Here is a 6,883-nt window from a genome sequence, read left to right on the forward strand (position 1 = left end):
CACAAGCAGGGGGAGGGGGAGTTGCCAAGACACGCACGGGCACGAACACCTCACAGCCTACATAATACATAGATCGGTAGGTAGGCAGAGAGATGGAGACAGAGACAGAGAAATCAGACAGACAGACAGACAGGCAGGCAGGCCAGTGTATCATGACTAGGAAACTGAATGGCAAAGGTCTTCCAATTCTCAGATTCTTAGGCAATATAATTTTAATGCCCAAGTGGAACAAGAGGAGTGCAAGTATTCCATTCTCATAAAACCTAGAAAGATTCTAGAATCTGACCCATGTGCAACTACTCTAGGTCCGTGCCACCACAGAGAGAAAGAAACCCCATCTCTTAGGAATGTGGTGCCGGAATCTAGATGCATGTGCTTCGTTACATGAGGCTGATAAGGTGGCTCTGGACAAGTGCTTGCTGCCCAAGCTCGACAACTCAGGTTCAACTGGACCTCCATGTAGACGTGTGAGAGAGCAGACTCCACAGCACTGCCTATGGCCTTCACATGCGCACTATGGCACAAGTGCCATAGACACGTGTCATGCAGGAGCTCCACGTGAGCACACACACTGAAAAATCAAACAAAAAATGTAAACGAAAACCTAGAAGATGGGTATTTTTCATTAGTGGAGAGAGGGATTTGGAGATAACTGTGGAAGTGAATTTAAGTCATCAAATCACACAATATTTTGTGAAGAGAGAGGATGAGACATGACCTGAGAAAGGGGAATTGCCAACTTGCATTGAATGCAGATCAGTACTCAGGATGGGTGAAGAAGTCTTTAGAGAGAAGGAAGGAACCATCCATCAAAGGAAGGACCAAGGATGTGAGCCACAGCCCTCTGCTGTGGAAGAGTAAGGAGCTCAAACATGATCAACTGATGTGACAGTGTCGTCCTCCAGGGTTGGGTTCGTAGCTATACTCTACCTATCACAGAACGCAAAATAACACAGTGCCCAAAGAGAAGACCTGCTTTAGGGCAGAGAGATAGAGAGAAGCTCTGGGTCACTGTGCTGGGTCAGTGTGCATAGCCAAAATGGAGACAAAAGGTACACCTCCCAGCATCAGGAGTCCCTTCCCCTGGGTCCATTCATGCTGCTATAACACAGTCCCACAGACGGAGACATTTATGTTGAACAGAACCTTCTTTGGCTCAATGCTTGGGAAGCTGTGGTGTCCAAGGTCAAGAGAGCACATGCACTGAGGCCATTCTAGCTCATTACTCCACAGTGGAAGGAGCCAGAGGGCTCCAGAGAGCAGGAGGCCCCAGAGTGCAGCTTCTCCCACATTGGAGTATCAACCTCCAGCTCATTCCCTCACGACCTAGACACCTCATTTAGGGTCCACCTCCCAACACTGATGTTGTAGGGACTCACTTTCTAAAATATGCTTATAGGGGCCATCTTCACATCAGCCTTTGAGAGAGGGACCGTCTTAGAGATGGGAGCAGAATTGATAGAATGAATGGGTATCACAAAGGGATTTATTAAACTGGCTTATAGGATGCCAGCTGGGTAGTCATTCCTCTGTGAAGTCCAACCATGTCTGTCTTCACAGAGGAGAGGCTGCAAACCAAGTAGCTGCTCAGTTCACAGGGCAGGACGCCTCGACAGCCAAGGACCCAGAGTGTCCCTGGGAAGCCTTATTGGGAAGCAGGAAAGTCTGCGATCTGAATTCAGTGAAGGATGCTGACTGCCATGGTAACAGCAGGGTAACGGGCTCGCCAGCAAGGATTGAAGGCAGGCAGGTAAAAACAGCCATGCTTTTACTTCAGCCATCTTCATAGCTGGAACCTCACAGGAAGTTGATGGCCACTCTGGGGGAGGGCCTTCCTCCCTTCTTACAATTCTTCTAGAAAATATCCTCCCAACACTCCCAGAAGTGCGTCTCTCGGTTGATCTTGAATCTAATCAAGCTGACAACTAAGATTGGCTACCCCAGTTTCCCTTCTCCTCAGGATCTGTTTGCTGTCAGGAAGCTTTGGGGATGCCAGGGAGATGTGTGTGTTAAGGCTCCCTTCAACAGATGCCTCAAGAAGACTTAATTGTAATTGGGACAGTCAGTGAGAACTTCCTGGAAACTGTTGTAAAATATTTCATGCTGCTGTCAAAGAATGTGTTGCTGGGCTGGTGCCCAGTGTCTGCCTCCTCGCTGTGGACAAACTGTAGCAGTCCACGCCTTGAAGTCGTGAGCTACGGTTGTTGGAAAATTGTTGAAAATTTTTGCATGTTTCCCTGTTGGCAGTTACTTATTGGAAATGAGATTTATTGGTCCTTTGGTAAGATGTTAGGCTTGAAGCATTAACTGAGGGCAAAAGCATTTGAAAGTAATGAGAACCAACTTGCAACTCCAAGCTACAACAGGGACCCGGGCTTGTCCAGAAAACCGAGTGTAACACTAGGAACAGCTATCTGCCATGTAGGATTGGAGAAGGTTAGGGGACTTCGTGGAGGTCCAGTTTCCTCATTTATAAGTTAGTGAAAGAGTTTGCAAGCGTGGGCTGAAGGAAGACGTGAGAGCAGCTACCGTGTCTGACACGGTAGCTATCCATCATGGCAGCACCAACTAGGAAAGAGATGAATGGAACGGCTGTGTTTCTACCCACATCAATGCCTCCATTCCCATCTCTCATGCCACAGTGTGAACACTGTGGACCGCCGATGCCCTGAGTTGGCTACAAGCTAGCCATGCCCTTCCATACTGAGCTCCCCATGCCCCTCAGCCTTCATTGGTGAGACAAAAGAGGGGGACCAAATGTGCACAAAGCAGGGTCAAGGTCCTTGTGAAGGAAGCCTTGATTGGATGTTCCTCAGGGCACCTTCCCTCTGCGTGTCTGCACTCAGTCCTGCCCAAAGGTCGCCCACGATCAGTTAGACAAGACACCTTCTTGCCCAAGCCTGCTTTAATTTTCTTCTACAACATTTATGGGTACTCAACATGCCACTTACTCTGTCTTTCCCTTCTAGAGTCTCCCAACCATGGATGCATGGATCTCCCCTCTGTGTTCCCCACTGCACCCCAGCATCTGTCTGCACGCAATCAGATGTGGAGCAGGCCCTCACTACAGGCTGCTGAACGAGGTGACCAAAATTCAATGAAATAAAATCCAACCTTATTTGCAGCCTCTGTCATGGGCCAAAAGGTACCACATCCCAGTCTATATATGGGATTATAATCCCAAGTCACTCAGACTGGGACTGATCTTGGAGATGGGGGTTCTAAAGAAATAGCCAAGATAAAATGAGGTCTGGTGGGTGGGCTCAAGCATGACTTGACAGGCGTCTGTGTGAGAAGAGGAAATTTGGACACAGCCAGACATTAGAAAGATCCTGAGAAGGTGACAAGCCTCAAGCCCAGGAGAGACACCTAGAGAAGCCACGTGAGCTGACAGCTTTATTTCAGGCTCCTGGTCACCAACACCAAGAAGAATTTGCAGTGGCCAAGCCACTAGCCTCCAAGCCTCTGCTATAGCAGCTCCCTCACCCTAGTGCCTTTGCTGAAGCTGAACTAAGAGTAGTCAGAGCACTAATGATTTAGTCCTCCATCCTCAGAAACAGGACCCCCTCCCTGACACACACTTAGGAAGAGCTGAACAAATCCCTTGGAGAATACAAATGCTGGCTGCTCTTGTGTGTCAACTTGACAAAGGAGTCATCAGAGAAGAAGGAGCCTCCATGAGATCCAGTGGTAAGTCATTGTTTTCTATCAGTGATCAATAGGGGAGGGTCTAGCCCATGGTAGATAGTGCCATCCCTGGGCTGGTGGTCATGGGTTCTATAAGAAAGCAGGCTGAGCAAGCCATGAGAGACAAGCCAGTCATCAGCACCCCTCCATGGCCCATGCATCAGCTACTGACTCCAGATTCTAGCCCTGCTGGAGTTCCTGCTCTGACTTCCCCCAAGGATGGCCTGGGATCTGGAAGTGTCAGCCAAATAAAACCCTGTTCTCCTCAACCTGCTTTTGGGTTATGGTTTCTCTCATCACAGCCATAGAAACCATAAGACAACCAGCTGGTACACTCCAGACATCCCCAGGTCACACTCTTACCTGGCAGGCAGGACAGACATATCTTAACCTCTGCTCTGTGCCCCTTGAGGGACTTCTCATGGTATTGCTCATTGCATCGACAGTATCTGTTATCCATTTATAAACCTACAACAAACAGAGATACAAACATGCCTACTTGAGGGAGAGGGACCCCAGTAATTCAGTTAAGGGGTAAGACTCAGAGGCTGGAGTGGAGTCTCCCATAGTAGCATGGTAGGGAGCTGCAATTGGACACTAACAATTTAGGGTGGATAGTGGGGAGGTGAGTTGAGTAAAGCACTAAACCCCAGAGAACAGCAGACATCAATGTCCACCCGAGGACTTGGGTGTGGGTGGGTGTGTCACGTCCTAATAAAGATTTGAAATGTGGCAAGACCGGCCACTACGCTCACACTTCATCCTGGCGGAGGGGTGGTAGTCATGCAACCTGGGTCAGCTGGTTTGTTTCTGACTTCAGGCCTTTCCTTCAGGTGGCTTCCTGTAGGGTTAGGAACGCTCTTTCTGCCTAGGTTTCATGTCGAGCCCTGACCCATCTGAGTCTTAGTCTAGGTGCTGTGTGCAGAAGAACCAAAGGAAATGAAATAGACAAGGAGGTGGGGTGGAACGAGTCTGCCTCTCTTCCTGAGCATAAAACGGAGGGAGGGAAGGAAGGAGGGAGGGAGGGAGGGAGGGAGGGAGGGAGAGAGAGAGAGAGAGAGAGAGAGAGAGAGAGAGATCCATGGAGTCTGAGATACCCAGAATACTTGTAAGGCAAAATTGAAGGAGGAAGTGGAAAGACAGAGATAGAGAGAGAGACAGAGAGGAGGAAAGTGACAGACAGAGACAGAGACACATAGAAAGACAGCTTCACAGCATGGAAACAGCACGAACAGTGCCCCGTTGCCTTCTTCCAGCTTGACCAGAACTTTATCTGGGGTGGACAGTGCCAGGAGAGAGTGGGCAAAGATTCCGAGGTGCTGAGGTGTGGTGACTAAGCAGTTCTTGGTATAGAGAGGCCATGTTGAGCGACAGCATGGTCAGACAGCATAGTCATGTTTTAACATTTGCCTGTGACACCTGCGTTTAAACTTCACCAGACGTCTGCACATGCCGTCTTCCCTCTTCTCCCTGGCCCCGTACGAGTCCAGCTGAGCGGTCACCATGCCTACGAAGCCATCTCTGATTTCTCTGAGCCTGTAACAAACACACTGGCATTTTTCTTCTGTAGTGTCGTGCCAGGCAGCAGTAAACAGCAGGAAGGCACACGAGTGATTCCCTTCTTTCTGCCTGCAACCAAGCTGCAGGACGTGTGTTAGAACTCTTGTCAAGAACCTGTGGAAGTGTTTTTATAAAAAAAAAAAAGATTCCCTTAAGCCAGCTTTTTCAATGTCAAGGAAAATGTGCGATCCTCTGGTCTACCCTTTGCTGAGTGTTCCAATACTAATGATCGATGGGGTACTGCTTCTTAAACACTCCCAGCTCCCCTTAATTGACTGGATTTTGGCTCTGTTCCTAGAACCAGCTCCTTGGTGGCCTCTGACCATGTAGACCGTTCAATGTAGTGAAAGGAAGGTGGTGATTTTGCCTGACTTTGAGCGACACCCGTTCCTTGCTGCTGGCTTTGTTCCAACATGAACTGTAGTTGTTCCCAGGACTCGGATAAGATGGCCTTCCCTCGTAATTCTTCCCTCAAACATCAAGAGCTCACGCCACACTCTTATTAAAGCCTGAGCTCACGTCCCCTCCCTGCAGTGTGGTATATCTCAGTTTTGTGTGTGTGTGTGTGTGTGTGTGTGTGTGTGTGTGTGTGTGTGAGCTCTTCTGCAGATCTGTGAAACACTAAGTAAAGAGATGAAGGGGGAGCTGTGGGCTGACCAATGAACTATCAGCAAAAGCAAAGGCAGGAAGAGGTGGGGGGGGGAGGGGAGAGACAAAGCACAGAACAAGGAGAAAGGGAGAGTTCATTTTCTCCTCGCCGCAACAAAGCAAACATGTGACAGAGCAGTAGGGAGGAGGGTTTATTTAGCCTCATGGTCTCAGATACCTCAGCCTGTGATTTCTGCCTTTGCTCATTCTTGGCCAACAGTGAGGTGGAGCACCGTGATTGACAGCAGGAGAGCGTGGAGATGGAGGTTGCTCACCTCATAGAGCACAGGAAAGAGTGTGAGAGAGGAAGGAGCCAGGAACAAGATACCCCACAAACTTGCCCTGGTTTCCAACTTCCTCCAACTAGGTCCCTCCTTCCTTAACCTCCTAAACTGGCACCATCTATTCTGGGCTCAGCCACCAACACGAGACACTTTTTTATAGAGATACTTCATATCCAAGTCATGAGCAAGGAGTGGGGAGGGAGACCACCAAAGTGAAGCCTTAGAGCCCAGACCCATGTTCACACCATGTCTTAGGTCCCGTGATCTCTTTCTGGAATTTTTTTTTCTTTTGCCTCTTGGGTTGGCTTGAATGAGAATGGTCTCCACAGGCTCATAGATTTGAATGCTTGGTCACCAGGGAGTGGCACTCCTAGGAGATGTGGCCTTGTTGAAGGAACCATGTCACTGTGGGTGGGCTTTGGGGTTTCAAGTCCTCAGGCCAGGCCTAGAGTCTCTCTTCCCGCTGCCTCCCCATCCAGATGTAGAACTCTGCCTACTTCTCAAGCACCATGGCTGCCTGCATGCTGCCACACTTCCTGTCACGATGACTAAGCCTCTCAAGCTGTAAGCCAGTGCTAAGTAGGTGTTTCTCTTTATAAGAGTTGCCACAATCATGGTATCTTTTCACAGCAATAGAACAGGAAGACACTTCTCAACAAAAGGTTTGGAAAGACGGCCATAAATACTGCCCTTTCAACCTATTT

This window comes from Rattus norvegicus, chromosome 13 (assembly GCF_021556685.1).
Source record: "Rattus norvegicus strain SHRSP/BbbUtx chromosome 13, alternate assembly SHRSP_T2T, whole genome shotgun sequence".
Lineage (NCBI taxonomy): Eukaryota > Metazoa > Chordata > Mammalia > Rodentia > Muridae > Rattus > Rattus norvegicus.